We start from the raw sequence: 15,009 nt of genomic DNA, 5'->3' as shown, positions 1-15,009 counted from the left end.
TTGTGTAAATTCTCCACATTACCCATTAAAGACAATTCACAATCAAGATTTATGTAATACTTCAGGTCTTCTGTGGCCAGAGTGCTGTTTCATTGAATAGAAGGCTATTCAGAGACTGATCCAAGTGGGAGTCAGCTATATACCTAGGTTACATATGGGGTTTTGGATACAAATCATTACCCTAGAAATAGGTTCAAAGCACATCTTCACTATGAGCATTTATGTTTTGTTATTACATGGAAGTAAATATTACAAAATTTGGACTGTATAGTTATTTCAAGTGAACAAAATACAGAAAATATGGACATATAGGAATGTTTCTTCTATTGTGTTATATATCTGCCCATAGAAATATATCTGTAATGGGGAAAGGTAGAGCAGAGATTTTGGAGAGATTTAGTAGTAAACCATTTAGTTCTATAACTGGATCAAAAACAGGAAGAAGTAATCTGTATCAATATATACAATGCCCAGACAGAACTTAGAGTCAACAGTATCTTCTTAAATGATGTATTAACAAAATTATTCATAGAAGAAGAGCTAACTGAAAGGACTCAGTCTGTCTTCTAGGAGATAAGAGCCTCTGGATGAAAAGGTCATGAGGTAGCAGTAAGAAAATGGTAAAATAAAATATCCAACAGCTAGAACTTAAGGTGACACGGATAGAGTGGTGAATTGCTGGTGGAGACATGAGGTAAGAAGAGGGAGAGAATAATTTCCTTGTATTATTATGTATAAGCCAAATCATTCATTCACTGTGTCATTGATTCTTGGCCAGATTCTAACCGGCTAAGGACTGCTCTTAGAGATAAAGCTCTTAGACAAAATAAAGTTAAAGTAGTTCATGTAATGGCTACAGTTTCTTAAGAGCAAATATGGCTGTTGCATCTGGCTAGCTTGGGAACAGTCCTCTGGTTGGGGTTGATATGGTGCTATTAGTCTGTGTTCTATAGCATGTTGGTTGGTTTGAGATTAATGGCTGAGAATCAACAGAGGAAGTCTTAAAAATTCCCTCGTGAACAAACAAGCTAAAAATTGATTTTTAACTTAGATTCAATGGACATCCATTTACTGAGAAAATTGGAGTTGCTCTTGGTAAGGAAGAAGAGGTCAGTAACAGCCAGGCTTGGGCTTGTTCAATGCTTTTGAGTTACCTCAGTTGACGAGAATAAATCCCTGGGGACTTGGCTGTAACCGTGGGACTGGAATTAAGCAGGCTTTGAAGCCCCCCAGTTGAGGCCAACTCTCCTAGAAACTTGAAAAATTAGTAGGAGGTGCTATGCCAGGCACTGGAATAAAGGCCTCTAAATGCTGTTAGAGAAGCCACTGAAACAGAACAAAGATAAATAGCCTCAGAGCACGGAAATGCTACAGACTAAGTGAGAGTCTATGGTCTTTCAGGTTATCCAGAGATGCAAACTCACCACCAGGCACTGCCCCAGAGAAGAGCTGAAATTCACATTTTGAACTGACAACCATGAATCAGTGAGACCTCAGTGTTCAGGCTGAAGCAACTGGAACTGCAGGCCATCCACCAGGGGGCAGTAAATTGAAGCATGCATGGTCAATCTGACTCTTGAAGGAAATTTACTATTCAATAGGCAACTTTTTGGATTTTATTACCAAACCAAGGAGCCATCACAATTTTTCCTGGGAGAAACAGAGGCAACTCTAGGAAACCTCCAGGAACACAAAGGCCTGACATACTGACATGATTTGGGAAGCCGGAATGACAGTTAATGCTTTAGTTTTATGGTGTCTGATTCCCCACAAATAAGGTCTACTTAGGCCAGGACAAGCAGCTTGCAAACCCTGAAGAGGCTGGTTATGACTGGGTTGGAGATTTGCCTCCTTGTTTGTTTCAGGCGAGACACAGTGATAATAAACAAAGTTGCTTTGCTTTTCTAGCCATCCACTCCTCAGGGTTTAGCAGACCTCAGGGCACAAAGGTTGCTCAGAAATTTGGGTAGGGGGAGGAAGAAGAGATGATCCTATCTTTGTTTTTGTTGTTTTAGAAAGAGCTTCCAGTGGCTATCAGCTCCCCGAGGGAAAGAATTAAATGAATACACCTTTTTCCTTCTATTACTAGCAACACTGACTCTGCAGGAGGCTTGGGCGGCCTCAGAAAGCTGACAAGTTTTGCTTCTGGATAATGCTTAGAGGAGCTTCGAAGGGTCACAGTGCCTGAGAGGAATCATGAACAGCTCAGTAAAGGAAGGGGAATCCAGAAACTGAGTATAAGATTTCATGAAACATGAATAGGAAGGGTCCCAGGGTAGCGCATATAGAGATTGGGACAGTCTTTGTGGAATACTACCATGATATAACCAGAGAGATGCTGTAATAGTACATGCTAACTAACATTTATTTTGCATCTGCCATGTGATGGGCACTGTTCTAAATGCTTACCTATAATGATTTATTTAATCCACACAATCCTAGGGTGAGATACTATCATGAATGAATTTTGTAGATGGAGAAACTGAGGCACAGAGACATAAAGATCTCCCAAAACAGGGCTCAGTGACTCAGGCTGTGCTTTTAGTATGCTGTTCTGCTTCACAAACATGGCAGACGATTCCTTCATCAGGGTTTCAGGGGGGCAGAGTACCAGAGTTTACTACGAGAAAGGTAACTGTGGGGCACCTGCGTGGCTCAGTCAGTTAAGCATCCAACTTCAGCTCAGGTCATGATCTCACAGTTCATGAGTTTGAGCCCTGGTAGGGCCCTGTGCTGACAGCTCAGGGCCTGGAGCCTGCTTCAGATTCTGTGTCTTCCTCTCCCTTTGCCCCTGCTCCATTTGCACTCTGTCTCTCTCTCAAAAATAAATAAACATTAAAAAAAAAACAAAAAACAAAGAAAGGTCGTTATAAATTTGGGGTAGAGGGAAACTCATCAAATAAGATATTTAGAAAGCATTTTATGTTGAATACTATGTATGCCCTGTCTCTGACACCCCTATACTTCAGTTTTAAGAAATTATGACTAAAAAAACTATATTATTTTTCAGTATATATGGAATTGAATTTCTCTTTGAATGTAGCACTGTGTAAAAAAAAAAAAAAAAATGGTCCATGACTCAGGTTGCAATGGTTGTCTAACAGAAAAACTTCTGTCACTAGTTAAGCAGTTGCTATTTTTCCTTAAAGTTATTAAAGCTCTTTAAAAGTTGGAACTCCAGAATAATAAAGACTGCAACGTGAGGTGGCACCACTGTGGCATAGTAGTTCTAAGCACAGTGTGGTGTCTTACCCTGTTTTGTGCCCCAGGTCCTCTTCTGAATAGTTGTGTGACCTCAGTAAAATCACAAGAACTCTCTGAGCCAACGGATCTCTTCTGTAAAAGGCAGGAAATAATCTTTACTTAATAGGGTTTTTGAGAATATTAAACGAGGTTATGATTGTAAAATGGTAAAATGCCTGGCAGATAGTTAAGAATATAATGTAATATATTACTCTTGTTATTCTTAGCACTTCTCTTTTTTGATTGCTAGTATCATCTTTAGTCTGAACTTCAGAAGCACATGGAGTTAGGCTGGATACCAGGTGATCTGGCCGTAGTCACCTTCTGCTGTAGCTAGTCACTAACAGTTGTCAACACTACCAGACATATTGACAATCCTCCATTTTTTGAAATAAGTTTTTCACCTGGCTTCTGATGTCCCCTCTACCACAGTGGCCACTTATCTCACACCTAATTCCTATTCATCATCCCATCTTCTTAATATCAAAGTACGCTAAAGCTTCGTTCTTGGAACTCTCCTTTATCTGCATTTACTCTCTTTGTCTATCTCTTGTTTTATAATCTGAATGTCTTAAAAAATTGATTAATTAAATCCCAGTATAATGAACATATTATACTGGTGTTATATTAGTTTCAGGTGCACAATATAGTGGTTCAACAATTCTGTACATGTTACTCAGTGCTCATCATGATAAGTGTACTCTTGATCCTTTTCACCAATTTCCTACCCACTGTCCCTCTGGAAACCATCAATTTGTCCTCTATAGTTAGAGGTTGGTTTTTTTTTTTTTTTTTTTTTTTTGGTCTTTTTTTTTTCTTTGTGCTTTGCTTTGTTTCTTAAGTCCCACACAGGAGTGAAATAATATGGTATTTGTCTTTCTCTAACTTATTTCACTTAGCTTATACCCTATAGGTCCATCCATGCTGTAAAAGTCAAGATCTCACTCTTTTTTATGGCTGAGTAATAGTTCATTGTATATACATACCACGTCTTCTTATCCAGTCATTTGGTGATGGGACACTTGAGTTGCAACCATAACTTGGCTATGGCAAATAATGTTGCAATAAATATAGGTATGCATACTCAAATTAGGGTTTTGGCTTTCCCTGGGCAAATACTCAGTAGTGGAATTACTGGATTATATGGTAATTCTATTTTTAATTTTGTGAGGAACCTCCATACTGTTTTCCTGAGTGGAAAAACCAACTTTTCTACCAATAATGCACGAGGATTTCTTTTTCTCCACATCCTTGCCAACAGTTCTTCTTTCTGGTGTTTTTGATTTTAGCCAACTTGACAGGTGCAAGGTGATATTCTGTGGCTTTGATTTACATTTCTCTGATGGTGAGTGAGGTTGAGAATCTTTTCATGTCTGTTGGCCATCTGTAGGTCTTCTTTGGGAAAAATGTTTGTTTATGTCTTCTGTCATGTCATTTTTTACTGTTTTTTGGGGTTTTTTTTTGGTATTGAGTTGTATAAGTAATTTCAGTATCTTTTTAATGTCACGTTGACATTGCTCCTAACTTTATATCTCCCAACTAAAACCCAGTTTGGACTCACATAGTCAATTGTTTATTAACATCTCCACTCAGATGTCTAAAACACACATCACACTAATTATGCAAAACCCTTGACTTCCCTCAAAAACGTACTCTATCCCACTCTTCCCTATCTCTAGTTTCTAAAAAAGCAACAACAAAAACAAGTAAGAAAAAAACCCAAAACACCAGAAAACCTGAAATCATTCTTTCCTTCATGTACTACACATCCATTCCATTCTATCAGAAAACCCTACTGACTCCATCTTCAATATTTCCAGAACCTTACTTCTTCTCACTCAGTAGCTCCTCTGATGCCATCCAGGTCCAAGTTACCATCATCTCTTGTCTTCATTTTTGCAAATGCCTCCTACTTGGCTTTATTGCTCCCACCACTGCCTCCCTCAGTCTGTTCTCAACACAGTATTTGAAGTAATCCTCTTGAAACTTAACTAAGATACTGTCATGCCTCTGTTCATATCCAGTATCACTCAAACCAAAGCCAATAATAATAACAATAATAATAATAATTATTATTATTATTGAGGCTGCTTTCCTCTTCTAACTTCTCGGACTTTCTTCTATTGCACACTCTTTAGCCATATTGGCATCCTTGATTTTCCATGCATATGTCAGGCTCACTCCTTTCTCAGGGCATTTGCACTGGCTTGTCTCTCTGCCTTGAATACTTTGCTTACAAATATTGATAAAACTTGCCTTTTCACCTCAGCGTGACTACTCTATTTATAATGGTAATCCCTCCTTATCTCTAACTCCCTACACAAAGGTAAACTGGACTAAGATACTTGACTACACCCTTTTTCTGCAAAACAATTAACACCTGTTAATAGGCTTTGTATTTTATTATCGATTTGTCTATTGTCTGATTCCTCAACTTGAATACTTCAGCTCCACCAGGCCAGCAAATTTTGCTGTTATGGTGACTGCTACATTCCCAGTATTAAGAACAACAGTTTTGGTAAATGGTAAATATAGCCCTGAGTGACATATTAGGCATTCAATAAACACTGGTTGAATGAATGAACAATTTGCTTATTTCTTATGAATTAGACCGTGCTTTGGTACCTTATTGTACCAATTATTGGAGTCAATAGGTATGGCTGCAAACTATAAGTAAATTTCAGCTCATGTACAAGGCTGATTTCAAATATTTGGTGTGTAGATGCATAGATCTTGGCCTCTGTCATCTTTAATGTTTACTGTACCATTTTCTTCTGGGGGGTGTGTTTACCGAAATCATCTTGGTCCTCATTCACTGTTCTCCACCAAAAATAATGGAGAATTCCTCAGGTGAGAGGAAAAATAGTATGTAGTTTTTTAATCCTCTCTTTAGTGTTTAGAATTCTTTTCATTCTCACTTGTGCAAACCAAAGAACCCAACATTAAAATTTTCCTGCCATTTGGAATTCAGACAATAGCTGCCTTGATCCCTTTCTTCTCTTGCCAACAATTGGAGAAGCTATTATATTACATGCATGGACTGTCCAATGAACAGAAGGCCAGGTGTCACTTTGAGTGACAGCCTTCCAGTTTGCAAAAACTGTAATTCTGTTCATTCAACTGAGTGATTGTGTGGCTGTATGTCACTTTGCCTTCAAAATATCTCCTCCTAACTTCCACTGTTTTGACTGCATTGTGGAGTTGATGCTGTAAGGAGAGGATGGTATAATGCAGAGAGCACTGACAAGTTTGAAGCATGTGCAAGCAGGAGCATATCTCCCCCTGCAACGTTTATATCTTTGGCTAATAATGATATAATTCCTCTCTCCTTTTTAAGTGATGGGTAGTAGGATTTGTGCTTTTGTTCTTCTATAAAAGGAAAATCAGGTTCGTGTGGTCTGTAAGGATAGGATTCATCTAGTTTTAAGATTTGGATCTAATTCCTCAAGAACATTCTTATATGAACATAGTTGAATGGAAATAATAAAACTATGGCTGTGCTAAACTGATTCTGTCATCTTACTCAAAATGGAGATCATCGTGTGGCTGATTTAGCTGCAGTTGTTCTCATTTGATGTTACTGTCAAGATAGCCACAACGATGAGCTTGGAAACAAAGTGGTCTGTTTAATTGGCCACAGGTGACAGTCAATGGACTGGTGTTTTTCTTAGCAGCATCTAGCAGGGCTGTTTTTTCTCAAGTGTCCTGTGACGTTAAGTAAAAACATCTATATTGCCACTCACCCAGACAGCAGTATAGTTGCTTTAGTTAGTTGAACAATTTCCTAAAAGTTGGGAAGACTTACCATTCTTCAGAGTCAGCCCTTGAGTGGGAAGAAAAGTGCCTCTCTTTGCAGTATAACTGGATTAGGGCTCAAGCAATCTGTTCTTTATCCAAACAACAGCAGCAGCATATTATGAAGGTCTGGGCCCTTAGGATGGGGACTGAGACTCCATTCTTTTAGAGAAGACTTTTCTCTGGTTCTGAGTCCTGTTTTAGAGAGATGAATGTGTCAGAGACTGCTATGCATTGGCAAAATTCATTTTCTGCCCTTCCTGGGGAAACGGCTAGACCTATTTCCCAGTCTTTCTTTGGTTATGTGAAGGTATATGATAAGAGCTTTGGCCTGTGAAATTTGAGTACACTGTGTCACTTCTTGGTCAAAGTGGTAAAGATGTAGGTGTGTCTTCCTTGTCTGCTGGCTGAACAGAGGCACTCCAAGAATCTAGATATGGGTGGGGCCATGAGACTGAAAGATCCTGAATGGAGACTGCTTGAGTAGAAACACCTGTGTTGCAGGGTAACATGAGTATGTAAGGGTGTTTTCAGCCATTGACATTTTAGGATTTACTTGCAAACAACAGCTAGTATTACTGTCCTAATTAGCCTGTCAGCCACAGGCTGAATGAAAAGGGGAGGCTTTGGAGGAAATAGGACCAGTTGGATTGCTCTTACAGAGATAATTTTTATCTAACTCTAATTCTAGAGTTGACACGATAAAGAATAAAAAGAATTCTGAATAAGTATTTATTATCTTACATGTAAATGACAAAAGTGACAAAGATAACCTCAATATTTTAAGCTGAGAAATTAGAATAGTACTTACCTCAGACAAAGAGTGAAAATTGGGAAGAAGAGCTCAAGTGGGGTTCATGATTATGAAGTGGATGCAGTGAATGCTGTTTGGTATGTGAACAATATGAAGAGCTGGGAATACAGAATGGGAGATTAGGTGAGAGGTTAGAGTGCAGCTTTAGATTTATGAGTTGTTAACATCTGCAGAAAAACTGAGAGGAAAGGTAAACAAGTATAATGGTAGCACAAACGAGGATCCTACTGTTAAAAGAGAAACAGGAATCAGTAAAGGCAGCAGAAAAAAAAAAAACGAGAGCAATATAAATGAAAGACAAATTAAAGAGCAATATAATATAAAAGCAGAAGAGAGTTTGCTAAGTAACTTTGCTTTGACTTTTTAAGTCTCCTTCCTGTGGACATACATTTGCATGACTGTGATAGATTTATATATCTATAAACTGCTACTTTGTAAATTTTTAAGGGATGGTCACTGGGCTGGCCTACTGTAAGCCTAGGGCAAAGGAAGCTTGGAAAGGCATAGGACACATTTTGGCTTTAGTATATGTTTCAACCTCTGTAAGATATTTGTTGAGCATCTTTGATATGGTAAGCATTAAATAAAACTGGTAAAATGGGAGATGGTCATACTACTAGCCATAATATAGAGTCATAGGTGCCCTGATGTGCTTTGAGGATGCAAGGCTGGGGGTGATGAATTGTTTTTCCCCTGAAAGATGTGTCAGAGAGAAGGTAATATCAGAGCAAAGTAAATTTCAAACAGAGAGTGCACAATGAGCAAAGGCAAACAAGCACATGGATGGGAAAGAACTGAGGAATGGTGAGAGGTCATGTGTGGCTACTGGGTGATGAGGCTGGAAAAGGGAGGGTAGCTCTACTAAGGATTCTAAAAAAAGGAGGGACAAAGATCTCTGCTTTGGAAACATGGTTCTGGTAGACTCGAGGAGGTCAGATTAGATAGATATGGGAGAAACAGGAAGCATGGATGACCATTAGAAGATTATTACAATTGTCAGGTAAGAAATAATAAGAGTTCAGTATGGAGAGTGGTAGGCATAGGAAGGCAGGAGGGAACAGATGTGAACATGTGTTAAAACTGGAAATGGTAGAATTCTCTGACAGACTGGATGTAGAAATGAGTGGAAAGCTTAAGAAAGTTCAACAATTCTGCCTAAATTTGAGGAAGCCATTAAAGGCATAGGGTGTGGGGAATTGGTATTATATATTTAGATTATTATCCACTACATCTAATGGGGGGGGGGGGAATTGCCTTCAGCTTCAAGGAATATCCAGAATACAACTGCTTCTCATCATTTCCCCCTCTATTACTCTAGGCCAAGCTGCTGTCCTCTTTTGCCTAGATTACTACAATGCCTTCTAGTGACCCTGCATTTACCCTTGGCTTTTGATAGTCTATTCTCAATGCAGTAGGCAAAATTATCCTGCTAGAACGTAAGGACAAGCATCTCCTCTTCTCAGTATCATTCACTAGCTTTCTACCTTCCTCAGAACAAAACCAAAATTCTCATATGATCTACAAAGAATTATCTAATCTGCCATCCTTCATGTTCCCCTCTCATGCACACATACACACCCATTATCTGCATCTGGCTTGCTTAACTCCAGCTTGATTGGCTTTCTTGTGATTCCTATAATAGAACAGGTATATTTCTGCCTCAGGCCCTTTGCACTTGCTTTTGTCTCTGTTGGGAATGCGCTCTCTTGGAAACTTGCATGGTTCTGCTGCTTCACTTTTTTTCAGGTCTTTACTCAAATGTCATGTTTACTGAGAGGCCTTCCCTCATTATTCTACTTCAAATGTAAGTATGCCTTTCTTTCCCTTCTCTGCTTAATTTTCATTCTTAGCACTTTTCACTGTTTAGCATTCTTGATTTTTACTTAATTACCTTAATTTTTAATGTGTTTAATGTGTCTTCCTCACTAGAATGCAGGCTTCATGAAGGTGGGATTAAAACAATTATTTTCATCTCTATCAGACACCAATGGTATTCATTAGTATTTCTCCAAAACACTTTCAATAATATTCAAGATACATTACATAAATAATGAAGTTATATAACTTATAACATTATATAACAAGATTATAATTGTTTTTAAATGTTGAAACTGGGATTATAGAAACAGTTTTGAGGATATATGTTATAAAAAGCATGGTCCAGAAATGTCTCTTAAATGAGGTAAGGAGCTGAGGCAGACATCAGCCATACCATTTCTGTGAATTCCAGATCTACATTGGGAGGCTGGATGCACATGGTTGGTGAGAGGCTGCAAGTCATTGAAGGACTCAAAGATCTCCTTAGACTTATATATCTTTGAGACAGTAAGAAGGAATTAATTCTTAATTAATTAATTAATTCTCCACCTTTGAACCATGATACTGAAACTCCTATGGCTACATACATCATCACTCTTGTAACATCTCCAAACAATTCACCAATGATGTAATATAAACTGTCAGCTTTGGAGAAATGTGTTTTAGACAATAATGGAAGTGTATGTGGAGAACATGATGATTATGTAACACCCAAACTAAATAATTCTAACAGTGAAGAAGGTAAAGGTAATAAACACTTGGCCATGGAGATAACATGATCACGAAAGTGGTTCTCTCAGGGTGAGGCTCATCAATTGCACTTCAGACTGTGCTGACCTCTGCAATTTCCCCAAATGTGGGAAACTTGGTGCGTAATTGGTTAGTGGTAGACTGCGTTTGTGCTCTTAAAAGAAAAAAAGGTGAAGATAATAAAGTCAGTCTTGTGAATTACATGATTGATTCATCTACTTGTCAACACTGATTGAATCTGTCCTTTGTAGGCTCTGTTTGGAAACAGGGATGCAAGATTAACGAAAAATTATGCTCATTGCAGATAAAGTTCACAGTGTAATTAGGAACACAGGCAGGAAAATGAATAATTATTTCACTGTATAAAATATTATGACAGAGTCATACAAAAGATGTTATGGGAGGCAATGAGAAGAAAACATCCAATCACAAAATCTTTTGTTTGTAGAGATCCAGGATACAACTTTGAGGAGAAAAGCAGTATACATGATTTTGTGCATATATTTATAGTAATATTAAATGTAAAAATAAATATAAGGGAGCATAAGGTTAAACTATTTTTTATTAATCAAATTGATAGTTGAATTTAAAGATGATGCAGTGTCTTTATAGATGACTGTGTTCAGCAGCTGAAAATTTGACTCTCAAACTCAAGATAGAGGTTGGGGCTAGAAAGCAGCATTTGATATTGTTGATTTATAGGTGATAAAGTTATAGCAGTGAATACGATTACTCAGAGAGCATACAGCAGGATGGTCCAATATCTATCTATCTATCTATCTATCTATCTATCTATCTATCTATCTATCTATCATCTATCTATCTATCACTGGGTGGGGAAGAGAAGCCTGTGACAGAAATGGTGGAAAAATATCATGGGAGTTGGAGACAATCCAGGAGACCCATTTTCAATATCAAGGAGGAAAAAAACTGGAGAAGGAAATTCTCAATCCTGTCAAATGCTTTGTAGCATCAAATGAAATGACTGAAATGAAATATTATTAAAAGAAAATACTGCAGATAGCTTCTTTAATTGATGGGTAGACTCAAAGTTCTAAGTTGGTTTAATACTCTTTAGAATATGAGGCAACTTCATACCAAAAAAAAGTAACTCAGGAACTAGAGAAAAAAATCATCAAATATCAAGTTTCCATTATAGTCTTTCCATTGTATCAGCAAACATATTACCTGGTTTTTATTAGTCCAATAAAAGCGATGGCTTTTTCAAAAATTCAGGTTTGGATAAAGTCCACATGATTTCGGGATTTTCAAAATCTATTCGACAAGACCATAAGGAGGATATAGCATGGATCCAATTTTATGCTATCTATATATTTTTCCCAGGTCACTTGTTTCTTGCCCTCTTCTTTCCTAATATTTCCTATAGAGTTTCTCTGTGGTTTTCAAAATCCCACTAGCATATTTTTGTCATACCCGACATTCATCTTGTTGTAGGCTTAGATATTTCTGGAAGATCAAATCACCGAGCCTAATAAAACACAGATAATGGCATTTTTGACGATCTGGTATATCCATTTCTTAATGAGCTTAGGGGTCACACTGTCTGGTAAATGGCAGAGCGGGCACTAAGGCAGATTTGGGCCGCTGGTGGGCATCGATGTGATTATTGGCTGGAAGAAATGTGGATGAGTTGGTCTATGTCTAATCCTTTTGTGGCTTTCTGTGTGACACACTGTAGTGAAAACATTGCCGCAAATGACAAGAATTGTCAAAATGGGCTACCAGAAGATGTTTTTCACTCTAGAGTCTGCTAACCAAAAATGTACGGTACATTGTGTTATATCTACATGCTGCTCTTACTCAGTGGATGTACACAGGAGCTGAGCAATTAAGGTGTGGTAAGAAAGTGAAACCCTCTTTGAAGTCAATGTAGTGGGGGTCTAAAGGATAATTGTTTTATTGCTGCAAATGTAGAAATAGGTTGGAAGTCAAATTTCACTCCTGGGGCTAAAGTCTTATTTGCTTTTGAATGCTAGGTATTTAGTTTAAGTATTAAAGATAGTTATACTGTTTCTATACTTATTATTTGTAATTTTTGGGTGTATGATTTAACAGTTAAAAACACACAAACTCTCTTCTATTAAACTGTTTAATCATTTAGATCCTTCCAGGAAATTTATATATAAACATTAATTGTTTGCTTGGGCCATGCAATGTAGATTAAAGTTCCTGGGAAAATTAAAAGATCTTAAACAATTCACTATTGAAACCACACACCTAGTGTAATAAGTGCTTTTTAGTGATTTTCTCACCTACTCCTCCCAACATCTTTAGAAATCTGTACTATTATTCTCCCATTTACAGATTAAGTATCAGAGACAGACATACAGAGGCAGCAAACTCAGTATCACGATTCAAACCCAGGGAATCTAAACTCCAGAGCGCATCTGGCCACTCACCTAGCTTTTGCTCACCTATGCATAATTTGTGCTGCCACATATTTTATCTCATTTGAATTTCTCAGCACTGTGAGGCAGGCATGGAAGGACAACTATTCCTGTTTTGAAGATGAAGATCCCAATTACATGACTTATGCAGTGTCTCATAAAAATAAATGTGTGACAGACTGGACTAAATTCTAGCTTTCTTAATTCTATTTCAGCCACTTTTTATCTGTTAATCAACTCACTTTTTTTAGAAAAACTAGAATTTTTCCTATTTAAAAAAAACAATGAAATGTTCTTTGTGTGCTTTAAAAAATGTCATTAGCATTTCTCTTAAGGAGAATAAAATAGGAAAGCAAATCTACTTTTCTTTGATGCATTACTTCAACAGGTAGTTGCAAGGCAGTTTTGAAGGGCCAGAAATAGGGTTTATAGGTAGTAGATGAGGTCATCAGAGAAAAATGGCATCCCTCAGGGTGAAGTATTATGAAAGTACCATGTTATGGTCAACAAGAAAGGAAGCCCCCCAAAGATTCTGATGTATATAAATTTCAAATGGCTACTCTCCCCAAACCTAAAAGACCAAATCAATGAAGTGCACACTTAATGCATGCTTCCTATGTCCAGAACAGTAGGTAGAGGAGGTCAAAGATGACTGAGACTGGGCCCCAGCTTTCCAGGAAGGTCTTGTAAAGAAGGAGAAGGCAACATGGCAATAGCTTTAATACAAGACAGAATGAGAGAAGTGCCATAAGAAAAGTAAAAATTACAATGGGGTTCAAGAAAGGGTGAGAGCACATCTGGTTGGGGGCTATCCAGAAAGCTTTGTAGGGAAACACGTTGTAGGATGGGTAGGGTTTTGGCACCGGAGAGAAATATGTGGGATGAGGCTAGTATGGAATTTAAACAGGGTAGCTTTTGCCTAAGGCTATACCACCCTGAATGTACCCGATCTCATCTAAACAGGGTGGCTTTCTTTTTTTTTTTTTAATGTTTTATTTATTTCTAGGAGACAGAGAGAGAGACAGCGTGAGCAGGGGAGGGTCAGAGAGAGAGGGAGTCACAGACTGAAACAGGCTCCAGGCTCTGAGCTGGCAGTCAGCACAGAGCCCGACGCCGGGCTCGAGCCCACGAACCGCGAGATCATGACCTAAGCGAAAGTCGGTCGCTTAACCGACTAAGCCACCCAGGCGCCCCAAAACAGGGTGACTTTCAATCCACAAATTGAGAAAGCAAATGAAAGTTTGTATTTTACCTTAATTTCTTAAAATTACACTGATTTTTAATGGTTCTCTGCAAAGAAGAGAAGCATCTACTATAATTAAATCTAAAAACTCCTTATTGATAACGCTTTTCTTCCAAAGAGGTTACAGAATTGTGCAATCTAGATCATCTGAATGACTGTCTTTTGCAGTAAGTAGGAACTTAAAAAAAAATGAGTGCCTAAGTAATTGGCCTTTCAAGAAAAAGTCACTAGTAAGTTAAAAATAGAGTTAGTACCATCTTTGGAATTTCTTCTACTTCTCCACTTCTTAGTACAAATGACAGAGATTATAAAAGCTTAATTCTGGAATTGAAAAATGGATATTAGTGAAATGAGTAGAAAAGTGTTTTCGAATATAGTTGCAATCTACAACTTTTTATAACAGTCTATTCTTAAATATGGGTCAGTGAACAAAGGTCCTCTGCTTTTCACAAATATCCAAATGCTATTTTCTACCTGATAAAAATCTCTCAGCTCATCATGCTAGAATGTCTGAGATTCATTAGAACATACCAAATCCATTCCACTTATGAAATGAATGAAAGTACCAGAAGGTTGCTATGCTGAACACAACCTATATGACAAACATGTGTGGCAACTCCCCATGGACCTACTGCATTATGGTGGGAACAGCAGGGAACTCAGCCCCTAACCTAACAGTTTGAGACTCTTCCTTCTCTCAGGGCACAAAGCATTTCCTGGGAATTCTTACCCAAAAGTGTTAAAGTTATTAGCACTTAATTATGTTTTAGCTAATATAGGCACCATTACAGTACAAAATAAAAGAAAAAGGAGAATGGGGAATCTGCAGTGAGTAAATCAGTATTGTCAGACTGATTTAGGTGAAGGCTGAAGCTATTTTAGTAGACTCAAACTTTAATTCCTGAAAAGGAAGAATGGAATTTCCTTCTGAGCGAAAA

At 37.9% G+C, this 15,009-nt stretch overlaps 1 long non-coding RNA gene and 1 other non-coding gene across 2 annotated transcripts in view; one reads left to right on the top strand and one right to left on the bottom strand.

The window, feature by feature from the left end:
- LOC144225869 (uncharacterized) overlaps nucleotides 1-3,294 on the bottom strand; it is a 53,299-nt gene extending 50,005 nt beyond the window's left edge. The window contains exon 1 of the long non-coding RNA XR_013333448.1: nucleotides 3,253-3,294. This is a non-coding gene — a long non-coding RNA (uncharacterized LOC144225869). The remainder of the gene's footprint in view (nucleotides 1-3,252) is intronic.
- Nucleotides 3,295-10,420: 7,126 nt separating this feature from the next.
- Nucleotides 10,421-10,582, top strand: LOC144226047 (U1 spliceosomal RNA). The gene has a single exon (XR_013333511.1). It is a non-coding gene; the product is annotated as a U1 spliceosomal RNA (small nuclear RNA).
- The last annotated feature ends 4,427 nt before the right edge of the window (nucleotides 10,583-15,009 follow it).

Source organism: Crocuta crocuta, unplaced genomic scaffold (genome assembly GCF_008692635.1).
Source record: "Crocuta crocuta isolate KB4526 unplaced genomic scaffold, BGI_CrCroc_1.0 scaffold131, whole genome shotgun sequence".
Classification (NCBI taxonomy): domain Eukaryota; kingdom Metazoa; phylum Chordata; class Mammalia; order Carnivora; family Hyaenidae; genus Crocuta; species Crocuta crocuta.
Note: the sequence above shows the minus strand (reverse complement) of the source record. Positions and strands in the feature narration are given on the sequence as shown.